At 38.3% G+C, this 15,550-nt stretch overlaps 1 non-coding gene across 1 annotated transcript; it reads left to right on the top strand.

Annotated features, from left to right (window-relative positions):
• The first annotated feature begins 8,469 nt into the window (after window positions 1–8,469).
• LOC141694915 (small nucleolar RNA R71) lies at window positions 8,470–8,576 on the top strand. Its single transcript, XR_012564194.1, has one exon. It is a non-coding gene; the product is annotated as a small nucleolar RNA R71 (small nucleolar RNA).
• Window positions 8,577–15,550: the final 6,974 nt, after the last annotated feature.

Raw genomic sequence — 15,550 nt, 5'->3', positions numbered from 1 at the left:
ATTCAATTATCGGTGAAATTTTTGTGTTGGAACCCGAATAACCTGGTGCCCCGAAATTTTTTCCGCCGTCCGCGATGAATTTTTATGAGCGGACGGTGGATGGTGATGATTTTTATCTGAGTCCTAAATATTTAAAACAAATAAAAATGATTCGTATAAATTTTTTTTGAAACTAAATAAGTAATTGTGTTGCGAGTCGTATGGAATTATAAATTGTGGATGGTGAATTATTGGGGATTTGGCGTCGATGATGTTTCGATGGGTAGGCCTATAAATAGAGAAGTCATTGTCGACATTTTCTTAAAATTATTTTAAATACGAGTCGAGCGTATATGTTTAATTACATACTAATCGAACCCTGATTGTTACATGTACTATATTATACGTATAAGTTCGAGTCGGGGGTTGTTATCGTTTGGGTAAAGTGTTTAGCGAGGATATGTCAAGCATAACTGGTCATCTAACCTAGGATGTTTCGATTCTGTAGGTTCAAGTCGAAGGACTCAATAGTTAAAGTCGGTATAAAGTCAAGCCATTATTAGTTGTAAATCTTCGCAAGGCAAGTACCCCCGAACAATCTTTTACGGTTCAGTATATATGAATAATTGTGATTTGATTTACATAGTGGAACAGAACGTTTTAAGTTACGTATCCCCCATATTTAAAAATATTCGTTTAAATCATGTTTTGAGGGAAAAGTAACTTCTGAAAATACCTATCTCTAAATTGTGGTTAAAATTGGAAATGTTTTGGAAAATATGTTGTGGTATAATAGTTTTAAAAGAGATAGGTGTAAGTGATTTTGGAAACTGGATAAAACAGATCAGATATTGGATGGTTGCATAAGAGGCCCGTTACAGCCCATCGGGTTTGCGTAAGAGGGTAAGTCGATTGCGCGCCCTATTTGAACCGCTTAGTCCAGCGTGATAGAGACCTAGCTAGTCTCTGAGTTCCGAAATAGGTTTGTGGTGGGATAGACTGATCAGCTGTCCCTAGGGTTCGTCCAATTATATATCTGATTTTGGTTTAGTGGTTCCCATAACAGAACAGATGATTTTGTGTTTCCTGTAATGGAACAGTGGATTTATAAATGAAAATAGCATGCTAAAATTGGACTCTGGTATTCACACAACACACAACTGATAATACGTTTTACAAAGCATGCTAGTTATTGACATCCAGTTTATAACTAGTTTTACTTGTTTTCGTAAACGAGCTATGATTTTTGTTCCTATAACTGATTTTATATGAACAGCTTTACTTGTTATTCATATAGTGGTATTGTTGAGCAATTGATTGTTCACCCTTGCAACTTGTTTTGTATTTATCTATTGTAGATGCCTAGAAGACCAGTCAGACCTTGGCAGAATAGAGTGTCAGCCCCCTCCGGTCCCGGCTCCTGAGGTAGTTTGTATCAGACCATGATGTCTAATGAATTGCTGTAATAGGTTAGAGTGTCAGACTTGTTGAATAAGTTAGTTGTAGTTTTGTAACCTAAATAATACTTGAACCTGTATCGGATCTTGGTTTTGGAGTCATGTTGGTATAATAATGTTTAATTAGTAGTTTATATTTGTGGTTTGTCATATTTTAGTGACGTCAGCTCCTTACTCTAGGGTTGAGGCCATCATATTTGGTATCAGAGCTACAGGTTCAAGTCTTTAATTTAGGTTATGAACTGAGTTAAAAAGGTATAGGAAGTGTGTCCCAAAGTGTGAGTCATCAACTAATTTAGAGGAGCAACCCTAAGAGTCAGTCGAGGGTTCCGACGGTGTTACCCTGACATCTATTGATATTTTGATAGAACTGCCTTAACCTTGTTGTGTCTTTCCTGTATATTTATATTGTTGAAAGTGGCCCATAATGATTTCCGGTTCTCCATCTCGGGAGAACAGATCAGACTCACACAGTTCAGACTCTGAGAGGACCTTAGATATTGTAGCTGAGGAGACTCCTTTGCCTCCCCCACCAGTTACTCCATTTGCACCGAGAGCAAATGTCAGGACCTAGTGCCCGTCCTCGTTGGGTATAGAGGTCAGTATCTACTATTAGGGACTTTTTACCAGGCTGTGGACCCAGCTCTTCTTCCTCTAGACCTCCAGTCCCTCCATCTGCTCCTATAGCTTTTCACCATGTTCACTGGGAGTTGAATAGGTCCTTTATTAGAGAGCAGAGCACGGAGTTGGCCGCGCATCTTGATCGGATATCAGTTAGACCTTTTCAGGGCATCCCTGCCCCTTCACCCGATATTCAGGCCCGAGTGAGGTATTTGACGCAGATTACTGTTGAGAGAGCTAGGTCTACTGACCCTTTTATTAGCTCCGAGTTCAGGGCCATTCAGTATCAGGATCTGGTTAACTGGCTGGTGTTCGAGTTAGGGACTATTGGTGGCAGCGGTAGTGAGCAGATGGGCAACAGTGATAGACAGAGCTCAGAGTTGGTTTTCAGGAGTTCTGTAGTTGTTTTATATGTATATTATGTTGTTGTAGCATGTATTAGGCAGGAGGCTGCTATGACAGCCAATTTTGTTATGTATTCAGTAGTGTTGTACTGTAGCTGTTGGTTGGACATTTATACTGTTGTTGTATCGTAGTTCTTTTATATAAAAGTTGTTGATGGTTTTCATTTTTGCACTGTCGTTATTACTGATACTGCTATTAGTTGTAGTTGCTGGTTTTGTTAAATTTAGCTTTGCATGATGGGTGGACCCCAAGTAAATAAGGAAGGGAATATTTTATTGCGGCACCGTTGTCCTGATGCATAAAAATGTTGCTACCCGGGGGTACAATTTTCATATAAAACTTTTTGTTGTGTTTCAGGAGAATGCCGCCCAAGAAGAATATCCCTTCCAATTCCTCTAGCAGAAACTCGGATGGGGACCCAGCCATGGGTGAATTGCTAGATTTGCTGTGCCAACAGTCTAATCAGATGGTTCAGCAGCAAGACCAATTCCAGCAACAACAATAATAATTTATGCAACAGCAGCAACAACAGCAGTAATTCATACAACAACAACACCAACAAATCCAACAACAACAGCTGCAGCTTTAGCAGCAACACCAGCCGAGAGAACCGAACCAAACTATTAGTTTCAAGTCCTTCCAGTCAGTCAAACCCCTAGAGTTTAAGGGCGAAGTAGACCCGATTGTCGCTAGAGTTTGGATTAAGGAAATGGAGAAGGCTTTTACCCTTATTCAGGTAAGTGATGATTCTAAGATGGATTACGCTAGTTATTTTCTCAAGGGTGAAGCAAATTTTTTGTGGGAATCCACGTGTGCGTTGGAAGGAGAAGGTCATGTTTCTTGGACCAGATTTATGGAATTATTCTTGGAGAATGTACTTTCTAGATTGTCTACAGAACTAATTGGAAATGGAGTTTTTGGAATTGAAACAAAGTGAGAAGAGTGTGTCGGAATATGAGGCCAAGTTTACAGAATTGGCCTGGTTAGCCCCTGGATATGTGAGTACTGAGATTCAGAAAGCAAGGAGGTTTCAACAAGGATTGAAGCCTGGGATTCATAGTGGAGTGGTGGCTTTGCAGCTCAAGACGTATATTTTCGTAGTCCAGGCCGCCCTAGTGATTGAGAGTGATCAGAAGCTGGCCGTCAAAGAAAAGGGTGATAAGAAAAGAAAGTCCGAAAGCATTACCGACAAGGCAGATCAAGAGGAATTCAGTCAGAAGTTCCCGAGGTGATTTAGCCGAAATAGGAATAAGAGATTCAGAAGACAAGGTTTCCCTCAGATGAGACCCAGTGTCACCTCAGTTGCTTCTACCCCAGCTCAGTCAACTAAGCCAATAGTGGAATGTAAGTCGTGTGGCAAAAAGCATAATAGCCAGTGCAGAAAGGATGTCCAATGTTTTAAATGTGAATAGAAAGGCCATTACATGTCAGAGTGTAGTTCAGGGAATCCCGGAGTTACCTCCTTCAAGTCTGGTAAGGTTGGACACATCGCCATAACGGTTTAATGCGCAAGTTATCTATCAGTGATTACATAGGGCAAGTAAGATGGTTAAAATTACCTAAGAATCATGCATAACAAATACATGAACCTATGCTAGCATGGCAAGTTCTAAATCTCTATATTCACTTTCGCTTCAATAGAGATTAAGACGTTATCTTATATGTTAGCTACGCACATAAGATGAATAAGCACAACCAATACTAGGATATAAATCAATCACCACACACCAAGATATTGAAACAAATTAACTATAGAAATCCATAAGTAAATCCTGTTAGAACCCCACGAGAATGATTAGTTCATAACCGAACTCATCGTCACCATGGGTTCCAATGAAAGCATGATATAAAACAATATAAGAGTACTAGGGTTCAAAGACAAATCGAAAACAATCATCCAAGTATCAACTATATTGAAGAAAATATGAGTCGTCTTCTCCATAGCCTTCTCGTGCTCTCTAGGTCTTCTTATTGCTCTCTTAGGCCTCCTTGTTGCTAAAAATGTCTTTTTATGGGTATATATAGGCTCCAGGATGACCAGGACTCTCAAAATCTTCAATTTTGACTAAAATCGGGATTCCGGGGCAGAAACCTGGGCGCGGACCGCGCGGCCTTCGGGTGCGGCCGCGTGGCCTTCGGGTACGGCCGCGTTGAAATAGTGTTTCAGCGGCGCGGGCGCGGTGCCTTCTGGCGCGGCCACACTGATATTCTGGAATTTTTCTGACAATTCTTCTTTTGGCCGTATCTTGAGTTCTGCTCGTAAGAATTAGGCGATTTAGCTGCCCACACGAAGCTAACGAGATTCTCTACAAATTAAGGATATCCTAGGCTTCCAATTCTGATCTCTTTTCAGCATATTTCCTTCAAAAGCTCCTTTCTTCATTTAACTGATGCCTGAAATTGAATAACGCAAAAACACTATCAAAAATACCAACAACTTGAGTCCACAACACCCACTTAAGCCTGAAATGAAGTATTCCAAGTAGATATAAAATCCACTCATCACACCACCAAATTTGAATCGATGTTTGTCCTCAAGCATAAATAGACTCAAATCTATAAAACAAACCTAATGCATGAATGCAACTATGTGAATGTAACTAAATGATAATGCGATCGATCCCCTCAGAATAACCATAATCTAATGCCTTTAAGAATCTAATGACTCAAAACAGAGCTCGAATAAATCTCTCAAATCAACTCACAAACCAGAACGTGCGTGTGTGGATGCTTAACAGATATACTCTCGACACTAGATCAATAACCATAATTTAACTATCATCGAAATAATCACAAGTTTATAAACAGAATAGACAATAAACGTATAATGACTCACAACACCTCCTTTCTAATAGAGTTATACAAGGATTCACGCTATTATTGAACACATAACAAAGATGCTTATTTGACCGTGCAATGAATGAGATCCCAAAAGACTTATGCAATAATACCCATGAAGCGAGCGTTAGGTTAGCGGATCCAAGACTATGAAAAACCTTAGGTCACTAGGCACAAAGTCCCCTAGAACTTAATAACTCGAGTATTAAAGAGCTCACTCTTGATCAATTATGCATAAACACATACTCTTTTTTTTCCTTTTTCTTTTTTCTTTTTCTTTTTTTTTCTCTTTTTTTTCAACAATTTCTGAATGAGTACGTTTCGCTCCATCTCATTCAACCCTAGACTACTCATAAAAATATGAGCCGACTACTAGCCATTTGACGTCTAGCCTTACAACAACTAGCAATGAAATCCAAGTTTTTCTCCAGATAAAAAAATCAGTGTTTTTACGTCATTACGAGAATATCACAAATTCTAAATATAACCAAGTTATTAAATCTCAACAACAAACAAGTATGATCAAGATCTAGATCAAAAGCAACTCAATAAGACTTTATGATTTTTTTTTCTGGCATGCAATTCAATTCATTAGGACTTAAATATCTCTCTATTCGTCATCACCACACTCACATCAACATCAACCTATCAATCAGAAATAGCTCAACACAAGGGATCATGTTATATGCATGCAAATGCAACTACATGGACTCACACAATAACAGAAACAAATATATCCTATATCAGCAATCATGCAAAAATATGAATGAAATACAACTAAACATGCAACATAAATCTATATGAACTATATGGACACACACAAACTAATCCTTACATTATCACCCCCAAACTTAAAATTTTCAATATCCTCATTGAAGGTAATAATATGGATTTCAGGCATATCTAGTCGTCGGAAAGATCACCCTCCTCGGGTGGAGGATCAAGTGGTCAATCAACCTCGACACTAGTGGCTCAGAAAATAGTTCCCAAAGCCTGTGTCAAATCTGCAGCAAAATGATGGTGAATGTCGTGCATAACCTCCATATGCCTAATTACTCGCCTGTACTACTCATCACCAACACCAGTCCTATCAACTACCTGCTGCACATGAGAAGAACCATCTGTAGGCACTGAAGGATTCGTTCGGCTACCCTCTACATCATCAAAAATATATCCCAAGCCCTTATCATGTGGTACACCTAAGAATGCATAACTCAATTGATATTGTAGTGGGTGAAGCTCAAGTGTGGAAACATCTTCAATAGAGGGCTCAAGACGCTCTTGAGAAATTTTCAGCTCTGCTAACCCAAGAGAATCGAATGGCATATCCAACTTCCTCTTCCACGGAGGTGCATTCAAAACCTGCAGTTGCTCTTCTCCTTCCTTGTCATCAATAACTGATGTCCCCATTATGGATCTCTCCAAGGTCTCTGACTTTGGAAATTGCTCAAGTTCCAAATTCACGACAGAGTCTACCCACTCTACTTTAAAGCACTCCTCTTTAGCTGTGGGTAACTTTATTGCCTTGAACACATTAAAAGTGACCTTTTGATCGTGAACCTTCATCGTAAGCTCTCATTTTTGCACATCGATCATAGTTCGACCAGTAGCTAAGAATGGTCTCCCCAAGATAATGGGAATCTTCTTATCCTACTCAAAGTCAAGAATTACAAAGTCAGCAGGAAAGATAAGTTTTTCCACCTTGACCAAAACATCCTCCACTATACCTCATGGATAAGCGATGGAACTGATCAGCTAGTTCCAATGACATGTATGTTGGTTTCGGAATAGGTAGACCAGGCTTCTTGAAGATAGATAAGGGCATCAGATTGATGCTAGCTCCCAAATCACATAAACACTTGTCGAAATACAAGTTTCCAATAGTGTAAGGAAATAGTGAATGCTTCCAGGATCTTTAAGTTTTGGAGGCAACTTCTGTTGTACCACAGCACTGTATTCCTCCGTAAGAGCAACGGTCTCTAAGTCATCGAGCTTCACTTTTCGAGAGAGAATACCTTTCATAAACCTTGCATAGCTAGGCATCTATTCAAGAGTTTCAGTGAAAGGTATGTTGACATGAAGTTTATTGAACACCTCCAGTAACTTAGAAAATTGCTTATCTAACTTCTGCTTCTGCAGCCTTTTAAGAAAAGGGGGTGGAGGATAGATCTGTTTCTCCCCTGTATTACCCTCAGGAAGAGTGTGTTCCACAGTAGTCTTCCTTGGTTCCACCTCTGCTTCCTTCTGCATTTCTTCTTCAGCCATAATCTCATTTTCTGGAATTGGCAAGGGTGCAGACGCACCTACATTCTGGAAAGAATTTTCAAGACTCTTCATCTTGCTGAATTTGGGGACTTGCGACCCTTCCAGACCTCAAGGTGATGGCGTTCACCTGTTCTTCAACTTCCCTCTCGCCTGGATTGGCTTCTCTATCAGTAGGAAGCATTCCTGTAGTCGATTCAATAAGGCGTTAGCAATTTTCCCGATTCTCCAGATTCTGGATAGAAACAGCCTAGGCTTTGGCATATAAAAGCCTGGTTTTTCACATAAGCAACAACTCCTCTAATTCAGATTTTTCAGTCGAAGATAGACCTGCACCTCCATGAGTTTGTTGTTAAAATTGGAGTTGTTGTCTTGGTGCGAATTGTTGCTGAAAACCAGGAAGATTGAATTGCTCATTTCCAAACTGCTGGAACGACTGTTGCATCGCATTTTAATTGTTGCTCCATCTGAAGTTAGGACGATTCCAGTTGTCAGGATGATAAGTGTCTGGAACTGGTTGCTGTGATCTCTAAAAGTTGCTCACAAACTGAGTTGATTCACTAGATATAGCGCATTGCTCCAGTCGCATGCGAACCTACACATAGCTCACAAACACTGGTTATCTGATTAACACCATAGTTAGCCAGAGAATCGATTTTCATAGACAACTCCTTTGGTTGAACAATGATAGCCGTAGCTGTATCCCACTTGAAGAACTCTAGCTACCTTGCCCTGTGGCAATCTCTGAGTTGGATACTGATATTCATTAGCAACCATCAATTCAATTAGATCATAAGCTTCATCATTGCTCTTAGTCCATAAGGCTCCACCTGATGCTACATCGAGCATGGGTCTGGACTGTGCTCCCAAACCATTATAAAAACAATTGATGATCATCCAATCAGGCATTCCATGGTGAGAACACTTCCTAAGCATCTCCTTGTAGTGCTCCCAAGCTTCATATAAAGATTCTTCTGATTGTTGCGTAAATTGAGTAAGAGCATTCCTGATTGCAGCTGTCTTTGCCATAGGGAAGAATTTAGTGAGAAACTTTTGAGCAAGATCTTCCCAAGTAGTAATCGAACCAGCTGGTAGAGAGTGTAACCAGCTCTTAGCCTTGTCTCTCAGAGAGAATGGGAATAGTCTTAGCTTTACAACATCTTCAGAAACACCGTTGAACTTGAAGGTGTCGCCGATCTCAATGAAATCCCTAATGTGCATATTGGGATCTTCCGTTGAAGAACCCCCAAACTCAATTGAATTCTGCACCCATTGAATTATGCCTGGCTTGATCTCAAAGGTATTAGCTGTGATAGATGGCCTGATAATGCTAGATTGAATGTCATTGATCTTGGGTTGAGAAAAATCCATCAAGGCTTTCGTTCGTGCTGCTAGATCTCCCATTGTAATGAGTACCTGAAACACAAACAAATAAACCGTGAAAGTAAAAGAATCCAAGTCAGTGAACTTTAACGACCACTGATGACAAGCATATAAACTATAAATTAACAAAACCGAGACCCGGCAGCGGCGCCAAAAACTTGTTAGGGCGAAAACACGCGCTAAAATTACACGCAAGTATACGCGTTCGCAAGTAGTATAAGATATAAATCAGATTCGTTGCCACAGAGACTGGTTTAGGTTAAGTTCAATTTATGCACCTATGCAACAATGTATGGTTATCGCTCAATGCTAAGACAAATAACAAATTGGGTTTTGATTAAACTAAGAGATTATACTAAATAACATTAACTAAGAGAATTGAGGTTGAATTACTATATATGACAAACATGGGATCCTAACTTCATTAAATACTTTATTCAATAGCCTTTTTGTTCTTAACCGTAGCATGTAATGGTGATGACACTAATCAGATAACAGGAAACTAGTAAACGCCAACTTTCGTTGTACGAATACCCTACTACCAAGCATCCACAAAAGAGATAGAAGTTGAATAGACACCAATTATGCTTAGTCCTTATATGTCTATAAGAATTGAAAACATAACGGTTTAATGCGCAAGTTATCTATCGTGATTACATAGGGCAAGTAAGATGGTTAAAATTACCTACGAAACATGCATAATAAATACATGAACCTATGCTAGCATGTCAAGTTCTAAATCTCTATATTCACTTTCGCTATAATAGAGATTAACACGCTATCTTATATGTTAGCTATGAACATAAGACGAATATGCACAACCAATACTAGGATATCAATCAGTCACCACACACCAAGATATTGAAATAAATTAATTATAGAAATCCAAATGTAAATCCGTTAGAACCCCATGATAACGATTAGTTCATAACCGAACTCATCGTCACCATGGGTTCCAATTAAAACATGATATAAAATAATATAAGAGTGCTAGGGTTCAAAGACAAATCGAAAACAAGTATCCAAGTATCAACTATATTGAAAAAATAAGAGTCTTCTTCTCCGTAGCCTTCTCGTTCTCTCTAGGTCTTCTTATTGCTCTCACATGCCTCCTTATTGTTAAAAACATCTTTTTATGGGTATATATAGGCTCCAGGATTACCAGGACTCTCAAAATCTTCAATTTTGACTAAAATTAGGATTCTGGAGCAGAAACCGGGCGCGGTCGTGTGGCCTTCGGGCACGGGCGCATGGCCTTCGTGCGCGTCTAGCGTGGCCTTCGGGCGTGGCCGCGCTGAAATAGTGTTTCAGCGGTGCGGGCGCACTTTCTTCTGGCACGGCCGCACTGATATTCTAGAATTTTTCTGACTAATTCTTAATTTTGTAAGTCAGAAATTGGAGATTCAACTGCCCACACAAAGCTAACGAGATTATCTACAACTTGAGAATAGCCTAGGCTTCCAATTCTGATTTGTTTTCAGCATATTTCCTTCAAAAGCTCCTTTCTTCTTTTAACTGATGCCCTGAAATACAATAACGCAAAAACATATCAAAAATACCAACAACTTGAGTCCACAACATCAACTTAATCCTGAAATGAAGCGTTCCAAGTAGATATAAAATCCACTCATCAATGGCCCCAGTAGAAATGAAGGAACTAGCTAAGAAACTTCAGGAACTTCTGGATAAAGAAGTAATTAGACCAAGTGTATCTCCATGGGGTGCACCAGTGTTATTTATAAAGAAGAAGGATGGAAGTATGAGACTGTGTATTAATTATCGGGAACTAAATAAGTTAACCATGAAGAATAAGTATCCCCTACCCGGGATTAATGACTTGTTTGAGCAGCTTAAAGGAGCGTGCTGTTTCTCAAAGATTGACTTAAGATCGGGTTATCATCAGTTGAGGATCAAGCCTGAAGACATACCAAAGACCGCATTTAGAACCAGTTATGGATATTATGAGTTCTTAGTGATGTCATTTGGATTGACCAATGTACCTGGCATCTTTTATGGATTTAATGAACCTGGAGTATAAGGAGTACTTGGATAAGTTTGTTATTGTATTTATTGATGACATCCTCATCTACTCGAAAAATAAAGATGACCATGCCGAACATTTGAGGATTGCTCTACAAAGGCTAAGAGAAAAGCAGTTGTACGCTAAGTTTTCAAAATATGAATTTTGGTTGGATGAAGTCCAGTTTTTGGGTCATGTAGTGGGTAAGGATGGTATCAAAGTGGATCCCGTAAAATTGAAGCTGTATCCAGTTGGGAACAACTAAAGACCCCGATAGAAGTTAGAAGTTTTCTTGGACTAGAAGGATGCTACCGAAGATTTGTGAAATACTTTGCTAAGATTGCAACTCCATTGACCAAGCTGACCAGGAAGAATGAAAAGTTTATTTGGACTGCGAAATGCAAAGAGAGTTTCCAGGATTTGAAGAAGCGATTAGTGACAACACCGGTGTTAGCATTGCCGGATGAAACGGGAAATTTTGTGATCTACAGCGATGCTTCTTTAAAAGGTTTAGGCTGTGTGTTAATGCAACATAATAAAGTCATTGCTTTATGCATTTAGGCAGTTAAAACCCCACGAGCAGAAGTATCCAGTGCATGACTTAGAGTTAGCAGCAATAGTGTTCGCAGTTAAAGCTGTGGAGGTATTATTTATACGGAGAGAAGTGAGACATCTATACGGATCATAAAAGCTTAAAGTACATATTCACCCAGAAGGACTTAAATATGAGACAACGCAGATGGTTGGAGCTGATCAAGGATTACGATTGTTCCATCAACTATCATCCGAGAAAAGCCAATATGGTAGCAGATGCCTTAAACAGCAAAGAAAGATTGAATGCGATTAAAGTTTTTGAGGAACTAGCAAGGGAATCGGAAAAGCTAGGGAATTGAAGTTCGAGTGCCAGAAGGTAATAAGGAGCAATTGTATGAAATCACTTTTCAACCATAATTGATGGAAAGAATAAGAAATTATCAAGAGGAAGTTATGAATCAAGGATTGGATAATTTGACTGGAGAAGAAGTTTGTACTCAAGAAGATAACAAAGGTATGTTTAGGTTTTCTTCAAGAATATGGATTCCCAATGTGACTGAATTGATGGATGAGATTTTGCGGGAGGCTCATAATTCTAGGTTCTCTATTCACCCAGGAAGTACCAAGATGTATCAAGACTTGAAGAAGAACTTCTGGTGGCCAGGAATGAAAAAAGGGAATTGCAAATTGGATTAGCAAATGTCATGTGTACCAGACGGTAAAAGCGGAACATCAAAGGCCTAGTGGATTGTTGCCACCCTTGGAGATTCCACAGTAGAAATGGGAAGAGATTGCAATGGATTTCGTAGTAGGATTGCCGAAGACAAAGTCGAACCATGATGCTATTTGGGTAATCATCGACAGATTAACAAAGTCCACACATTTCCTCCCTATCAACGAAAGATATTCTTTCAAAAAGTTAGTTAAGTTGAATTTGGATGAAATAGTAACCAAGCATGGAGTTCCTATGTCCATCATATCAGACCGAGACCCAAGATTCAATTCAAGACTTTGGACTAAGTTTCAAAAGTGTCTCGGAACTAATCTAAACATGAGCACCGTCTATCACCCTCAGACAGATGGCCAAAGTGAGAGAACGATTCAAATAATAGAGGACATGTTAAGGATTTGTGTTTTGGATTTCAAGGGAAACTGGGACAATCACCTACCATTGATTGAGTTTTCTATAATAACAGTTATCATGCTAGCATCGGAATGCCACCCTATGAAGCCCTATATGGACGTAAGTGCATATCACCTTTGTATTGGGATGAAGTAGGAGAGAAGAAAGCACTAGGACCTAAGGTAGTGCAGCAGACTAAAGATGTAGTAGCATTGATTCAGAAAAGGTTAGAAGCCGCCCAGGATAGATAGAGGAAGAATGTAGATTTACATCGAAAGGATATGAACTTTGAGGTAGGATCATTGGTGTTATTGAAAGTATCACCTTGGAAAGGGTTAGTTCGATTTGGACAGAAGGATAAGCTCAGCCCTAGATATATAGGACCATTTGAAGTTTTGAAGAAAATAGGAAAGGTCGCTTATGAGATAGCGTTGCCGCCACAATTGCAACATATTCATAATGTGTTCCACATATCCATGTTAAAGCTGTGTATCACAGATTCGAATCAAGTTATAGAATACGAATCAATCGAGCTTCAGCAAGATTTGTCTTATGTGGAACAACCAATCAAGATCCTACATCGTAAGGAGCTGAGTCCTTAGAAATAAGTTATTCCTATAGTTAAAGTACTTTGGAGAAATCCTAGGGTAGAAGAGTCTACCTAGGAATTAGAGTCAGATATGCTTGACAAATATCCTCACTTGTTTAGTTAGTTAAGATTCTGAGGACATAATCTTTTTAAGGGGGAAGGATAGAACGACTCGTATATTTTTGTATTATTTAAATGTGTAATTATTGAATAATTAAATAAATAAAATATGTGTATAGAATCTGTCAGTCATGTGTTGTTTATTATTATTTATGTATGATTTATTGGTATATAGGGGTGAACTGTGTAATTAATTATTGAGTTGCATTGTTTTGTTTTTACTTTTAAAAGTGATTTTTACAAATTTATTTTTCATAAATATTGGATTGTCTCTAAAATTGTTTTTATTACTTCATAATTTCAATAATTATTTTTGGGATTTTATAAAATTAAAAAAATTAATATTTCATTAATTATTTATCCTTAAATAATTTTCTGATTACATTTATTTGTAAAATCAGTATTTAATTCCAGAATTCTTTAAAAATTACGAAACTCATATTTTATAATGTTTTTAATATTCTGAAAATTTTAAAATTAATTTTGAAATTTTTGGGATTAAATTCACCACGCGTTGTTTCGTTTAATAGTTAAATACGGGTATGAATATCATTTTAAAAATGATTTAAAAATTATGGAAATTTTATTTTATTAACTTTCGGATATTTCGAGAATTTTGGTGTAAAAATTGTAATTTTTCGATGCATTTTGATGTGTAGTTGATTAGTTATTTTGCAAGGAAACGAACCAAAATTTTCATAAACAGCGAAACAGGATACGTGCCAGTTTATTAGAAATGTAGTGCTACGTGTGTTGCTCCTGTGTTAGCTGCCTGTCAATCAAATAATAATAAAAAAACAAAAGAAACACCCATACCCCCCCACCCTTGTACTTCGACTATATCTTCTCCCCCCTTCGTTCCTCTCGATTTCTCTCCTAAATCCTCACTTCTTTCTCTGTTAATCTCTTAATTTCCTTTCTCTCCTTCTATTTCTCTCGTTCCCCTCTGATTTCGCTGTTACTCCGGAGAGTTTCCGGCTCGATTCTCCTGTGGCTTCTTGGTTACTTCGACTTATATATATATGTGTGTATTGCGTGTGTTTGTATATATTAGTGTGTGTGTGTGTGTGTTTGTGTCTGTAGAGGTGTGTGTACGGTGTGTGTTTGCTGCTATGTTGGTGGTGGCGCGTTTGTGCGCGTGTTGTTGTTGATGTGTAGGCTTGCTTTGGTTCTTTGTTCTTGTTCTGTTTTGCCGGTTGCAAATTAGAATTATTATATTAATTTTAAAGAATTTTCCTGTAGGAATTATCTTGAGTGATTTCGTGAAATAAATAATTTCGTGCGGGAATTCGATTTAATTATCAGTGGAATTTTTGTGTTGGAACCCGAATAACCGGGTGCCCCGAAAATTTTGCCGCCGTCCGTGATGAATTTTTATGAGCGGAAGGTGGACGGTGATGATTTTTATCTGAGTCCTAAATATTTAAAACAAATAAAAATGATTCATATAAATTATTTTTGAAACTAATAAGTAATTGTGTTGCGAGTCGTATGGAATTGTAAATTGTGAATTGTTGGGGATTTGGCGTCGATGATGTTTCGATGGGTAGGCCTATAAATAGAGGAGTCGCTGTACAAATTTTCTGAAAATTTATTTAAATACGAGTTGAGCGTATATGTTTAATTAAATACTAATCGAACCCTGATTGTTACATGTACTATATTATAGGTATAAGTTCGAGTCGGGAATAGTTATCGTTTGGGTAAAGTGTTTAGCGAGGATATGTTAAGCATAACTAGTCGACTAACCTAAGATGTTTCGATTCTGTAGGTTCAAGTCGAAGGACTCAATTAGTTGAAGTCGGTTTAAAGTCAAGCCAGTGTTAGTTGTAAAGCTTCGCAAGGCAAGTACCCCTGAACAATCTTTTACGGCTCAGTATATATGAATAATTGTGATTTGATTTACGTAGTGGAACATAATGTTTTACGTTACGTATCCCCCGTATTTAAAAATATTCGTTTAAATCATGTTTTGGGGGAAAATTAACTTCTGAAAATATCTATCTCTAAATTGTTGTTAAAATTGGAAACGTTTTGGAAAGTGTGCTGTGGTATAATAGTTTTAAAGAGATATGTGTAAGTGATACTGGAAACTGGATAAAATGAATCAGATATTGAATGGTTGCGTAAGAGGTCCTGCAACGGCCTAGCGGGTTTGCGTAAGAGGATAAGTCGGTTGCGCGCCCTATTTGAACCTCTTAGTCCAGCGTGTCAGAGAC

Source organism: Apium graveolens, chromosome 10, assembly GCF_009905375.1.
Source record: "Apium graveolens cultivar Ventura chromosome 10, ASM990537v1, whole genome shotgun sequence".
In the NCBI taxonomy this organism is placed as follows: domain Eukaryota; kingdom Viridiplantae; phylum Streptophyta; class Magnoliopsida; order Apiales; family Apiaceae; genus Apium; species Apium graveolens.
Note: the sequence above shows the minus strand (reverse complement) of the source record. Positions and strands in the feature narration are given on the sequence as shown.